Source organism: Triturus cristatus, chromosome 5_1 (genome assembly GCF_964204655.1).
Source record: "Triturus cristatus chromosome 5_1, aTriCri1.1, whole genome shotgun sequence".
NCBI classification, from domain to species: Eukaryota; Metazoa; Chordata; class Amphibia; order Caudata; family Salamandridae; genus Triturus; species Triturus cristatus.
The window spans coordinates 924,216,560-924,231,075 of NC_140587.1; the positions used below are offsets into that span (position 1 = coordinate 924,216,560).

The following is a 14,516-nucleotide window of genomic DNA, read 5'->3' on the forward strand; positions in this document are numbered from 1 at the left end:
GCTGAAAATAAGCTTTCAAACTATCTGGGGTTCACTGACATTAGCAATTCTTCATATGCTTGTCCCCCATGACTGTGCACACGGTGGCCTGTTAGCTCAGTTGGTTAGAGCGTGGTGCTAATAATGCCAAGGTCACAGGTTCGATCCCTGTACATGCCAGGTGTCTGAGTTAAAAGAATGCTTTTTCTTATCTCTCATTGTTAACTGTATACCTCTTTGGAGCAAGAGCTGCTAGAAAGATTCGATTAATACATTTTATATAGATGTGGAATTACATATTAATGTTAAAGTGCCTTGAACATCCATTAATGATTCAAAGTTCTAACACTAAGTAATTAATCTCCCATTTATTACAAGTAATTTAGGAAAGTCTAGTTTTGATTTTTTGATAATGCTTAAAGACACCATGAATGTAAACAGCTGAATATAAGATTTCCATCTATCTCGGGTTAACAATCAGTAGCACTTCATCATCTGTTATTTCTTCAGTAGTGTGCTATAAATATAGTAAGCCTATTATCTGATTCTGTTAGAACATGAAGTTAAAAATGCCAAGAACATACTTTCTACCACTCTCCAAGAAAACACTTAACGCTGCTTTAATGTTGAAATAGATGCATTTTCTTCTGTATCTTGTTTAAATCTATATTTCCTTTGAGCAGAAGCTGATAGAATGAGTAGATGAATTAATTTAATATAGATGATGAACTGTTATTTATTGCTAAACCACATGGAAAATACATTAATGGTTCTAAGTTTTAACACTAAGATTGAAAATCTCATTTGTATTGATTTTTTTGTGATATTTGTTTCTTCATGTCGATAATACATAAATATACCTTATGGGTGAACAGCTGAAAATAAGCTTTCAAACTATCTGGGGTTCACTGACATTAGCAATTCTTCATATGCTTGTCCCCCAGCCCAGCACGAACGGCGGCCTGTTAGCTCAGTTGGTTAGAGCGTGGTGCTAATAACGCCAAGGTCACAGGTTCGATCCCTGTACAGGCCAAGTTTCTGTGTTAAATAAAAGATGCTTTTTCTTCTGTCTCTTTGTTATCTGTATATCTCTTTGGAGCAAGAGCTGCTAGAATCATTAGTTGAATCAATTTGATATAGATGTGGAATTATATATTAATGTTAAAGTGCCTTGAACATCCATTAATGGTTGTAAGTTCTAACACTAAGTAACTAAATCTCTCATTTATTACAAGCATTTTCTTCTGTCTGATGTTTATCTCTATATTTCCTTTGAGCAGAAGCTGATAGAATGAGTAGATGAATTAATTTAATATAGATGATAAACTGTTATTTATTGCTAAACCACATAGAAAATACATTAATGGTTCTAAGTTTTAACACTAAGAATGAAAATCTCATTTGTATTGATTTTTTTGTGATATTTGTTTCTTCATGTCGATAATATATAAATATACCTTATGGGTAAACAGCTGAAAATAAGCTTTCAAACTATCTGGGGTTCACTGACATTAGCAATTCTTCATATGCTTGTCCCCCAGGCCAGCACGAACGGCGGCCTGTTAGCTCAGTTGGTTAGAGCGTGGTGCTAATAACGCCAAGGTCACAGGTTCGATCACTGTACAGGCCAAGTTTCTGTGTTAAAAAAAAGATGCTTTTTCTTGTGTCTCTTTGTTAACTGTATATCTCTTTGGAGCAAGAGCTGCTAGAATCATTAGTTGAATCAATTTGATATAGATGTGGAATTATATATTAATGTTAAAGTGCCTTGAACATCCATTAATGGTTGTAAGTTCTAACACTAAGTAACTAAATCTCTCATTTATTACAAGCATTTTCTTCTGTCTGATGTTTATCTCTATATTTCCTTTGAGCAGAAGCTGATAGAATGAGTAGATGAATTAATTTAATATAGATGATGAACTGTTATTTATTGCTAAACCACATGGAAAATACATTAATGGTTCTAAGTTTTAACACTAAGAATGAAAATCTCATTTGTATTGATTATTTTGTGATATTTGTTTCTTCATGTCGATAATATATAAATATACCTTATGGGTAAACAGCTGAAAATAAGCTTTCAAACTATCTGGGGTTCACTGACATTAGCAATTCTTCATATGCTTGTCCCCCAGCCCAGCACGAACGGCGGCCTGTTAGCTCAGTTGGTTAGAGCGTGGTGCTAATAACGCCAATGTCACAGGTTCGATCCCTGTACAGGCCAAGTTTCTGTGTTAAATAAAAGAAGCTTTTTCTTCTGTCTCTTTGTTATCTGTATATCTCTTTGGAGCAAGAGCTGCTAGAATCATTAGTTGAATCAATTTGATACAGATGTGGAATTATATATTAATGTTAAAGTGCCTTGAACATCCATTAATGGTTGTAAGTTCTAACACTAAGTAACTAAATCTCTCATTTATTACAAGCATTTTCTTCTGTCTGATGTTTATCTCTATATTTCCTTTGAGCAGGAGCTGATAGAATGAGTAGATGAATTAATTTAATATAGATGATGAACTGTTATTTATTGCTAAACCACATGGAAAATACATTAATGGTTCTAAGTTTTAACACTAAGATTGAAAATCTCATTTGTATTGATTTTTTTGTGATATTTGTTTCTTCATGTCGATAATATATAAATATACCTTATGGGTAAACAGCTGAAAATAAGCTTTCAAACTATCTGGGGTTCACTGACATTAGCAATTCTTCATATGCTTGTCCCCCAGCCCAGCACGAACGGCGGCCTGTTAGCTCAGTTGGTTAGAGCGTGGTGCTAATAACGCCAAGGTCACAGGTTCGATCCCTGTACAGGCCAAGTTTCTGTGTTCAATAAAAGATGCTTTTTCTTGTGTCTCTTTGTTATCTGTATATCTCTTTGGAGCAAGAGCTGCTAGAATGATTAGTTGAATCAATTTGATATAGATGTGGAATTATATATTAATGTTAAAGTGCCTTGAACATCCATTAATGGTTCAAAGTTCTAACACCAAATAATTAATCTCCCATTTATTACAAGTAATTTAGGAAAGTCTAGTTTTGATTTTTTGATAATGCTTAAAGACACCATGAATGTAAACAGCTGAATATAAGATTTCCATCTATCTCGGATTAACAATCAGTAGCACTTCATCATCTGTTATTTCTTCAGTAGTATGCTATAAATATAGTAAGCCTATTATCTGATTCTGTTAGAACATGAAGTTAAAAATGCCAAGAACATACTTTCTACCACTCTCCAAGCAAACACTTAACGCTGCTTTAATGTTGAAATAAATGCATTTTCTTCTGTATCTTGTTTAAATCTATATTTCCTTTGAGCAGAAGCTGATAGAATGAGTAGATGAATTAATTTAATATAGATGATGAACTGTTATTTATTGCTAAACCACATGGAAAATACATTAATGGTTCTAAGTTTTAACACTAAGAATGAAAATCTCATTTGTATTGATTTTTTTGTGATATTTGTTTCTTCATGTCGATAATATATAAATATACCTTATGGGTAAACAGCTGAAAATAAGCTTTCAAACTATCTGGGGTTCACTGACATTAGCAGTTCTTCATATGCTTGTCCCCCAGCCCAGCATGAACAGCGGCCTGTTAGCTCAGTTGGTTAGAGCGTGGTGCTAATAACGCCAAGGTCACAGGTTCGATCCCTGTACAGGCCAAGTTTCTGTGTTAAATAAAAGATGCTTTTTCTTCTGTCTCTTTGTTATCTGTATATCTCTTTGGAGCAAGAGCTGCTAGAATCATTAGTTGAATCAATTTGATATAGATGTGGAATTATATATTAATGTTAAAGTGCCTTGAACATCCATTAATGGTTGTAAGTTCTAACACTAAGTAACTAAATCTCTCATTTATTACAAGCATTTTCTTCTGTCTGATGTTTATCTCTATATTTCCTTTGAGCAGAAGCTGATAGAATGAGTAGATGAATTAATTTAATATAGATGATAAACTGTTATTTATTGCTAAACCACATAGAAAATACATTAATGGTTCTAAGTTTTAACACTAAGAATGAAAATCTCATTTGTATTGATTTTTTTGTGATATTTGTTTCTTCATGTCGATAATATATAAATATACCTTATGGGTAAACAGCTGAAAATAAGCTTTCAAACTATCTGGGGTTCACTGACATTAGCAATTCTTCATATGCTTGTCCCCCAGCCCAGCACGAACGGCGGCCTGTTAGCTCAGTTGGTTAGAGCGTGGTGCTAATAACGCCAAGGTCACAGGTTCGATCCCTGTACAGGCCAAGTTTCTGTGTTAAAAAAAAGATGCTTTTTCTTGTGTCTCTTTGTTAACTGTATATCTCTTTGGAGCAAGAGCTGCTAGAATCATTAGTTGAATCAATTTGATATAGATGTGGAATTATATATTAATGTTAAAGTGCCTTGAACATCCATTAATGGTTGTAAGTTCTAACACTAAGTAACTAAATCTCTCATTTATTACAAGCATTTTCTTCTGTCTGATGTTTATCTCTATATTTCCTTTGAGCAGGAGCTGATAGAATGAGTAGATGAATTAATTTAATATAGATAATGAACTGTTATTTATTGCTAAACCACATAGAACATACATTAATGGTTCTAAGTTTTAACACTAAGAATGAAAATCTCATTTGTATTGATTTTTTTGTGATATTTGTTTCTTCATGTCGATAATATATAAATATACCTTATGGGTAAACAGCTGAAAATAAGCTTTCAAACTATCTGGGGTTCACTGACATTAGCAGTTCTTCATATGCTTGTCCCCCAGCCCAGCACGAACAGCGGCCTGTTAGCTCAGTTGGTTAGAGCGTGGTGCTAATAACGCCAAGGTCACAGGTTCGATCCCTGTACAGGCCAAGTTTCTGTGTTAAATAAAAGATGCTTTTTCTTCTGTCTCTTTGTTATCTGTATATCTCTTTGGAGCAAGAGCTGCTAGAATCATTAGTTGAATCAATTTGATATAGATGTGGAATTATATATTAATGTTAAAGTGCCTTGAACATCCATTAATGGTTGTAAGTTCTAACACTAAGTAACTAAATCTCTCATTTATTACAAGCATTTCCTTCTGTCTGATGTTTATCTCTATATTTCCTTTGAGCAGAAGCTGATAGAATGAGTAGATGAATTAATTTAATATAGATGATAAACTGTTATTTATTGCTAAACCACATAGAAAATACATTAATGGTTCTAAGTTTTAACACTAAGAATGAAAATCTCATTTGTATTGATTTTTTTGTGATATTTGTTTCTTCATGTCGATAATATATAAATATACCTTATGGGTAAACAGCTGAAAATAAGCTTTCAAACTATCTGGGGTTCACTGACATTAGCAATTCTTCATATGCTTGTCCCCCAGCCCAGCACGAACGGCGGCCTGTTAGCTCAGTTGGTTAGAGCGTGGTGTTAATAACGCCAAGGTCACAGGTTCGATCCCTGTACAGGCCAAGTTTCTGTGTTAAAAAAAAGATGCTTTTTCTTGTGTCTCTTTGTTAACTGTATATCTCTTTGGAGCAAGAGCTGCTAGTAGTTGAATCAATTTGATATAGATGTGGAATTATATATTAATGTTAAAGTGCCTTGAACATCCATTAATGGTTGTAAGTTCTAACACTAAGTAACTAAATCTCTCATTTATTACAAGCATTTTCTTCTGTCTGATGTTTATCTCTATATTTCCTTTGAGCAGGAGCTGATAGAATGAGTAGATGAATTAATTTAATATAGATGATGAACTGTTATTTATTGCTAAACCACATGGAAAATACATTAATGGTTCTAAGTTTTAACACTAAGATTGAAAATCTCATTTGTATTGATTTTTTTGTGATATTTGTTTCTTCATGTCGATAATATATAAATATACCTTATGGGTAAACAGCTGAAAATAAGCTTTCAAACTATCTGGGGTTCACTGACATTAGCAATTCTTCATATGCGTGTCCCCCAGCCCAGCACGAACGGCGGCCTGTTAGCTCAGTTGGTTAGAGCGTGGTGCCAATAACGCCAAGGTCACAGGTTCGATCCCTGTACAGGCCAAGTTTCTGTGGTCAATAAAAGATGCTTTTTCTTGTGTCTCTTTGTTATCTGTATATCTCTTTGGAGCAAGAGCTGCTAGAATGATTAGTTGAATCAATTTGATATAGATGTGGAATTATATATTAATGTTAAAGTGCCTTGAACATCCATTAATGGTTCAAAGTTCTAACACTAAGTAATTAATCTCCCATTTATTACAAGTAATTTAGGAAAGTCTAGTTTTGATTTTTTGATAATGCTTAAAGACACCATGAATGTAAACAGCTGAATATAAGATTTCCATCTATCTCGGGTTAACAATCAGTAGCACTTCATCATCTGTTATTTCTTCAGTAGTATGCTATAAATATAGTAAGCCTATTATCTGATTCTGTTAGAACATGAAGTTAAAAATGCCAAGAACATACTTTCTACCACTCTCCAAGCAAACACTTAACGCTGCTTTAATGTTGAAATAAATGCATTTTCTTCTGTATCTTGTTTAAATCTATATTTCCTTTGAGCAGAAGCTGATAGAATGAGTAGATGAATTAATTTAATATAGATGATGAACTGTTATTTATTGCTAAACCACATGGAAAATACATTAATGGTTCTAAGTTTTAACACTAAGAATGAAAATCTCATTTGTATTGATTTTTTTGTGATATTTGTTTCTTCATGTCGATAATATATAAATATACCTTATGGGTAAACAGCTGAAAATAAGCTTTCAAACTATCTGGGGTTCACTGACATTACCAATTCTTCATATGCTTGTCCCCCAGCCCAGCATGAACAGCGGCCTGTTAGCTCAGTTGGTTAGAGCGTGGTGCTAATAACGCCAAGGTCACAGGTTCGATCCCTGTACAGGCCAAGTTTCTGTGTTAAATAAAAGATGCTTTTTCTTCTGTCTCTTTGTTATCTGTATATCTCTTTGGAGCAAGAGCTGCTAGAATCATTAGTTGAATCAATTTGATATAGATGTGGAATTATATATTAATGTTAAAGTGCCTTGAACATCCATTAATGGTTGTAAGTTCTAACACTAAGTAACTAAATCTCTCATTTATTACAAGCATTTTCTTCTGTCTGATGTTTATCTCTATATTTCCTTTGAGCAGAAGCTGATAGAATGAGTAGATGAATTAATTTAATATAGATGATAAACTGTTATTTATTGCTAAACCACATAGAAAATACATTAATGGTTCTAAGTTTTAACACTAAGAATGAAAATCTCATTTGTATTGATTTTTTTGTGATATTTGTTTCTTCATGTCGATAATATATAAATATACCTTATGGGTAAACAGCTGAAAATAAGCTTTCAAACTATCTGGGGTTCACTGACATTCGCAATTCTTCATATGCTTGTCCCCCAGGCCAGCACGAACGGCGGCCTGTTAGCTCAGTTGGTTAGAGCGTGGTGCTAATAACGCCAACGTCACAGGTTCGATCCCTGTACAGGCCAAGTTTCTGTGTTAAAAAAAAGATGCTTTTTCTTGTGTCTCTTTGTTAACTGTATATCTCTTTGGAGCAAGAGCTGCTAGAATCATTAGTTGAATCAATTTGATATAGATGTGGAATTATATATTAATGTTAAAGTGCCTTGAACATCCATTAATGGTTGTAAGTTCTAACACTAAGTAACTAAATCTCTCATTTATTACAAGCATTTTCTTCTGTCTGATGTTTATCTCTATATTTCCTTTGAGCAGGAGCTGATAGAATGAGTAGATGAATTAATTTAATATAGATGATGAACTGTTATTTATTGCTAAACCACATAGAACATACATTAATGGTTCTAAGTTTTAACACTAAGAATGAAAATCTCATTTGTATTGATTTTTTTGTGATATTTGTTTCTTCATGTCGATAATATATAAATATACCTTATGGGTAAACAGCTGAAAATAAGCTTTTAAACTATCTGGGGTTCACTGACATTAGCAGTTCTTCATATGCTTGTCCCCAAGCCCAGCACGAACAGCGGCCTGTTAGCTCAGTTGGTTAGAGCGTGGTGCTAATAACGCCAAGGTCACAGGTTCGATCCCTGTACAGGCCAAGTTTCTGTGTTAAATAAAAGATGCTTTTTCTTCTGTCTCTTTGTTATCTGTATATCTCTTTGGAGCAAGAGCTGCTAGAATCATTAGTTGAATCAATTTGATATAGATGTGGAATTATATATTAATGTTAAAGTGCCTTGAACATCCATTAATGGTTGTAAGTTCTAACACTAAGTAACTAAATCTCTCATTTATTACAAGCATTTCCTTCTGTCTGATGTTTATCTCTATATTTCCTTTGAGCAGAAGCTGATAGAATGAGTAGATGAATTAATTTAATATAGATGATAGACTGTTATTTATTGCTAAACCACATAGAAAATACATTAATGGTTCTAAGTTTTAACACTAAGAATGAAAATCTCATTTGTATTGATTTTTTTGTGATATTTGTTTCTTCATGTCGATAATATATAAATATACCTTATGGGTAAACAGCTGAAAATAAGCTTTCAAACTATCTGGGGTTCACTGACATTGGCAATTCTTCATATGCTTGTCCCCCAGCCCAGCACAAACGGCGGCCTGTTAGCTCAGTTGGTTAGAGCGTGGTGTTAATAACGCCAAGGTCACAGGTTCGATCCCTGTACAGGCCAAGTTTCTGTGTTAAAAAAAAGATGCTTTTTCTTGTGTCTCTTTGTTAACTGTATATCTCTTTGGAGCAAGAGCTGCTAGAATCATTAGTTGAATCAATTTGATATAGATGTGGAATTATATATTAATGTTAAAGTGCCTTGAACTTCCATTAATGGTTGTAAGTTCTAACACTAAGTAACTAAATCTCTCATTTATTACAAGCATTTTCTTCTGTCTGATGTTTATCTCTATATTTCCTTTGAGCAGGAGCTGATAGAATGAGTAGATGAATTAATTTAATATAGATGATGAACTGTTATTTATTGCTAAACCACATAGAACATACATTAATGGTTCTAAGTTTTAACACTAAGAATGAAAATCTCATTTGTATTGATTTTTTTGTGATATTTGTTTCTTCATGTCGATAATATATAAATATACCTTATGGGTAAACAGCTGAAAATAAGCTTTCAAACTATCTGGGGTTCACTGACATTAGCAGTTCTGCATATGCTTGTCCCCCAGCACAGCACGAACGGCGGCCTGTTAGCTCAGTTGGTTAGAGCGTGGTGCTAATAACGCCAAGGTCACAGGTTCGATCCCTGTACAGGCCAAGTTTCTGTGTTAAAAAAAAGATGCTTTTTCTTGTGTCTCTTTGTTAACTGTATATCTCTTTGGAGCAAGAGCTGCTAGTAGTTGAATCAATTTGATATAGATGTGGAATTATATATTAATGTTAAAGTGCCTTGAACATCCATTAATGGTTGTAAGTTCTAACACTAAGTAACTAAATCTCTCATTTATTACAAGCATTTTCTTCTGTCTGATGTTTATCTCTATATTTCCTTTGAGCAGGAGCTGATAGAATGAGTAGATGAATTAATTTAATATAGATGATGAACTGTTATTTATTGCTAAACCACATGGAAAATACATTAATGGTTCTAAGTTTTAACACTAAGATTGAAAATCTCATTTGTATTGATTTTTTTGTGATATTTGTTTCTTCATGTCGATAATATATAAATATACCTTATGGGTAAACAGCTGAAAATAAGCTTTCAAACTATCTGGGGTTCACTGACATTAGCAATTCTTCATATGCGTGTCCCCCAGCCCAGCACGAACGGCGGCCTGTTAGCTCAGTTGGTTAGAGCGTGGTGCCAATAACGCCAAGGTCACAGGTTCGATCCCTGTACAGGCCAAGTTTCTGTGGTCAATAAAAGATGTTTTTTCTTGTGTCTCTTTGTTATCTGTATATCTCTTTGGAGCAAGAGCTGCTAGAATGATTAGTTGAATCAATTTGATATAGATGTGGAATTATATATTAATGTTAAAGTGCCTTGAACATCCATTAATGGTTCAAAGTTCTAACACTAAGTAATTAATCTCCCATTTATTACAAGTAATTTAGGAAAGTCTAGTTTTGATTTTTTGATAATGCTTAAAGACACCATGAATGTAAACAGCTGAATATAAGATTTCCATCTATCTCGGGTTAACAATCAGTAGCACTTCATCATCTGTTATTTCTTCAGTAGTATGCTATAAATATAGTAAGCCTATTATCTGATTCTGTTAGAACATGAAGTTAAAAATGCCAAGAACATACTTTCTACCACTCTCCAAGCAAACACTTAACGCTGCTTTAATGTTGAAATAAATGCATTTTCTTCTGTATCTTGTTTAAATCTATATTTCCTTTGAGCAGAAGCTGATAGAATGAGTAGATGAATTAATTTAATATAGATGATGAACTGTTATTTATTGGTAAACCACATGGAAAATACATTAATGGTTCTAAGTTTTAACACTAAGAATGAAAATCTCATTTGTATTGATTTTTTTGTGATATTTGTTTCTTCATGTCGATAATATATAAATATACCTTATGGGTAAACAGCTGAAAATAAGCTTTCAAACTATCTGGGGTTCACTGACATTACCAATTCTTCATATGCTTGTCCCCCAGCCCAGCATGAACAGCGGCCTGTTAGCTCAGTTGGTTAGAGCGTGGTGCTAATAACGCCAAGGTCACAGGTTCGATCCCTGTACAGGCCAAGTTTCTGTGTTAAATAAAAGATTCTTTTTCTTCTGTCTCTTTGTTATCTGTATATCTCTTTGGAGCAAGAGCTGCTAGAATCATTAGTTGAATCAATTTGATATAGATGTGGAATTATATATTAATGTTAAAGTGCCTTGAACATCCATTAATGGTTGTAAGTTCTAACACTAAGTAACTAAATCTCTCATTTATTACAAGCATTTTCTTCTGTCTGATGTTTATCTCTATATTTCCTTTGAGCAGAAGCTGATAGAATGAGTAGATGAATTAATTTAATATAGATGATAAACTGTTATTTATTGCTAAACCACATAGAAAATACATTAATGGTTCTAAGTTTTAACACTAAGAATGAAAATCTCATTTGTATTGATTTTTTTGTGATATTTGTTTCTTCATGTCGATAATATATAAATATACCTTATGGGTAAACAGCTGAAAATAAGCTTTCAAACTATCTGGGGTTCACTGACATTAGCAATTCTTCATATGCTTGTCCCCCAGGCCAGCACGAACGGCGGCCTGTTAGCTCAGTTGGTTAGAGCGTGGTGCTAATAACGCCAAGGTCACAGGTTCGATCCCTGTACAGGCCAAGTTTCTGTGTTAAAAAAAAGATGCTTTTTCTTGTGTCTCTTTGTTAACTGTATATCTCTTTGGAGCAAGAGCTGCTAGAATCATTAGTTGAATCAATTTGATATAGATGTGGAATTATATATTAATGTTAAAGTGCCTTGAACATCCATTAATGGTTGTAAGTTCTAACACTAAGTAACTAAATCTCTCATTTATTACAAGCATTTTCTTCTGTCTGATGTTTATCTCTATATTTCCTTTGAGCAGGAGCTGATAGAATGAGTAGATGAATTAATTTAATATAGATGATGAACTGTTATTTATTGCTAAACCACATAGAACATACATTAATGGTTCTAAGTTTTAACACTAAGAATGAAAATCTCATTTGTATTGATTTTTTTGTGATATTTGTTTCTTCATGTCGATAATATATAAATATACCTTATGGGTAAACAGCTGAAAATAAGCTTTCAAACTATCTGGGGTTCACTGGCATTAGCAATTCTTCATATGCTTGTCCCCCAGCCCAGCACAAACAGCGGCTTGTTAGCTCAGTTGGTTAGAGCATGGTGCTAATAACGCCAAGGTCACAGGTTCGATCCCTGTACAGGCCAAGTTTCTGTGTTAAAAAAAAGATGCTTTTTCTTGTGTCTCTTTGTTAACTGTATATCTCTTTGGAGCAAGAGCTGCTAGAATCATTAGTTGAATCAATTTGATATAGATGTGGAATTATATATTAATGTTAAAGTGCCTTGAACATCCATTAATGGTTGTAAGTTCTAACACTAAGTAACTAAATCTCTCATTTATTACAAGCATTTTCTTCTGTCTGATGTTTAGCTCTATATTTCCTTTGAGCAGGAGCTGATAGAATGAGTAGATGAATTAATTTAATATAGATGATGAACTGTTATTTATTGCTAAACCACATAGAACATACATTAATGGTTCTAAGTTTTAACACTAAGAATGAAAATCTCATTTGTATTGATTTTTTTGTGATATTTGTTTCTTCATGTCGATAATATATAAATATACCTTATGGGTAAACAGCTGAAAATAAGCTTTCAAACTATCTGGGGTTCACTGACATTAGCAATTCTTCATATGCTTGTCCCCCATGACTGTGCACACGGTGGCCTGTTAGCTCAGTTGGTTAGAGCGTGGTGCTAATAATGCCAAGGTCACAGGTTCGATCCCTGTACATGCCAGGTGTCTGAGTTAAAAGAATGCTTTTTCTTATCTCTCATTGTTAACTGTATACCTCTTTGGAGCAAGAGCTGCTAGAAAGATTCGATTAATACATTTTATATAGATGTGGAATTACATATTAATGTTAAAGTGCCTTGAACATCCATTAATGGTTCAAAGTTCTAACACTAAGTAATTAATCTCCCATTTATTACAAGTAATTTAGGAAAGTCTAGTTTTGATTTTTTGATAATGCTTAAAGACACCATGAATGTAAACAGCTGAATATAAGATTTCCATCTATCTCGGGTTAACAATCAGTAGCACTTCATCATCTGTTATTTCTTCAGTAGTGTGCTATAAATATAGTAAGCCTATTATCTGATTCTGTTAGAACATGAAGTTAAAAATGCCAAGAACATACTTTCTACCACTCTCCAAGAAAACACTTAACGCTGCTTTAATGTTGAAATAGATGCATTTTCTTCTGTATCTTGTTTAAATCTATATTTCCTTTGAGCAGAAGCTGATAGAATGAGTAGATGAATTAATTTAATATAGATGATGAACTGTTATTTATTGCTAAACCACATGGAAAATACATTAATGGTTCTAAGTTTTAACACTAAGATTGAAAATCTCATTTGTATTGATTTTTTTGTGATATTTGTTTCTTCATGTCGATAATACATAAATATACCTTATGGGTGAACAGCTGAAAATAAGCTTTCAAACTATCTGGGGTTCACTGACATTAGCAATTCTTCATATGCTTGTCCCCCAGCCCAGCACGAACGGCGGCCTGTTAGCTCAGTTGGTTAGAGCGTGGTGCTAATAACGCCAAGGTCACAGGTTCGATCCCTGTACAGGCCAAGTTTCTGTGTTAAATAAAAGATGCTTTTTCTTCTGTCTCTTTGTTATCTGTATATCTCTTTGGAGCAAGAGCTGCTAGAATCATTAGTTGAATCAATTTGATATAGATGTGGAATTATATATTAATGTTAAAGTGCCTTGAACATCCATTAATGGTTGTAAGTTCTAACACTAAGTAACTAAATCTCTCATTTATTACAAGCATTTTCTTCTGTCTGATGTTTATCTCTATATTTCCTTTGAGCAGAAGCTGATAGAATGAGTAGATGAATTAATTTAATATAGATGATAAACTGTTATTTATTGCTAAACCACATAGAAAATACATTAATGGTTCTAAGTTTTAACACTAAGAATGAAAATCTCATTTGTATTGATTTTTTTGTGATATTTGTTTCTTCATGTCGATAATATATAAATATACCTTATGGGTAAACAGCTGAAAATAAGCTTTCAAACTATCTGGGGTTCACTGACATTAGCAATTCTTCATATGCTTGTCCCCCAGGCCAGCACGAACGGCGGCCTGTTAGCTCAGTTGGTTAGAGCGTGGTGCTAATAACGCCAAGGTCACAGGTTCGATCACTGTACAGGCCAAGTTTCTGTGTTAAAAAAAAGATGCTTTTTCTTGTGTCTCTTTGTTAACTGTATATCTCTTTGGAGCAAGAGCTGCTAGAATCATTAGTTGAATCAATTTGATATAGATGTGGAATTATATATTAATGTTAAAGTGCCTTGAACATCCATTAATGGTTGTAAGTTCTAACACTAAGTAACTAAATCTCTCATTTATTACAAGCATTTTCTTCTGTCTGATGTTTATCTTATATTTCCTTTGAGCAGAAGCTGATAGAATGAGTAGATGAATTAATTTAATATAGATGATGAACTGTTATTTATTGCTAAACCACATGGAAAATACATTAATGGTTCTAAGTTTTAACACTAAGAATGAAAATCTCATTTGTATTGATTATTTTGTGATATTTGTTTCTTCATGTCGATAATATATAAATATACCTTATGGGTAAACAGCTGAAAATAAGCTTTCAAACTATCTGGGGTTCACTGACATTAGCAATTCTTCATATGCTTGTCCCCCAGCCCAGCACGAACGGCGGCCTGTTAGCTCAGTTGGTT

At 33.4% G+C, this 14,516-nt stretch overlaps 11 non-coding genes across 11 annotated transcripts; all 11 read left to right on the forward strand.

Annotated features, from left to right (window-relative positions):
- The first annotated feature begins 938 nt into the window (after nt 1-938).
- Nucleotides 939-1,012, forward strand: TRNAI-AAU (transfer RNA isoleucine (anticodon AAU)). Its single transcript has one exon. It is a non-coding gene; the product is annotated as a tRNA-Ile (tRNA).
- Nucleotides 1,013-2,729: 1,717 nt separating this feature from the next.
- Nucleotides 2,730-2,803, forward strand: TRNAI-AAU (transfer RNA isoleucine (anticodon AAU)). The gene has a single exon. It is a non-coding gene; the product is annotated as a tRNA-Ile (tRNA).
- A 782-nt stretch (nt 2,804-3,585) lies between these two features.
- Nucleotides 3,586-3,659, forward strand: TRNAI-AAU (transfer RNA isoleucine (anticodon AAU)). Its single transcript has one exon. It is a non-coding gene; the product is annotated as a tRNA-Ile (tRNA).
- Nucleotides 3,660-4,182: 523 nt separating this feature from the next.
- TRNAI-AAU (transfer RNA isoleucine (anticodon AAU)) lies at nt 4,183-4,256 on the forward strand. Its single transcript has one exon. It is a non-coding gene; the product is annotated as a tRNA-Ile (tRNA).
- Nucleotides 4,257-4,779: 523 nt separating this feature from the next.
- On the forward strand, nt 4,780-4,853 carry TRNAI-AAU (transfer RNA isoleucine (anticodon AAU)). The gene has a single exon. It is a non-coding gene; the product is annotated as a tRNA-Ile (tRNA).
- Nucleotides 4,854-6,823: 1,970 nt separating this feature from the next.
- Nucleotides 6,824-6,897, forward strand: TRNAI-AAU (transfer RNA isoleucine (anticodon AAU)). The gene has a single exon. It is a non-coding gene; the product is annotated as a tRNA-Ile (tRNA).
- A 1,120-nt stretch (nt 6,898-8,017) lies between these two features.
- TRNAI-AAU (transfer RNA isoleucine (anticodon AAU)) lies at nt 8,018-8,091 on the forward strand. Its single transcript has one exon. It is a non-coding gene; the product is annotated as a tRNA-Ile (tRNA).
- Nucleotides 8,092-9,211: 1,120 nt separating this feature from the next.
- Nucleotides 9,212-9,285, forward strand: TRNAI-AAU (transfer RNA isoleucine (anticodon AAU)). The gene has a single exon. It is a non-coding gene; the product is annotated as a tRNA-Ile (tRNA).
- A 1,373-nt stretch (nt 9,286-10,658) lies between these two features.
- Nucleotides 10,659-10,732, forward strand: TRNAI-AAU (transfer RNA isoleucine (anticodon AAU)). Its single transcript has one exon. It is a non-coding gene; the product is annotated as a tRNA-Ile (tRNA).
- Nucleotides 10,733-11,255: 523 nt separating this feature from the next.
- On the forward strand, nt 11,256-11,329 carry TRNAI-AAU (transfer RNA isoleucine (anticodon AAU)). The gene has a single exon. It is a non-coding gene; the product is annotated as a tRNA-Ile (tRNA).
- A 1,973-nt stretch (nt 11,330-13,302) lies between these two features.
- On the forward strand, nt 13,303-13,376 carry TRNAI-AAU (transfer RNA isoleucine (anticodon AAU)). Its single transcript has one exon. It is a non-coding gene; the product is annotated as a tRNA-Ile (tRNA).
- Nucleotides 13,377-14,516: the final 1,140 nt, after the last annotated feature.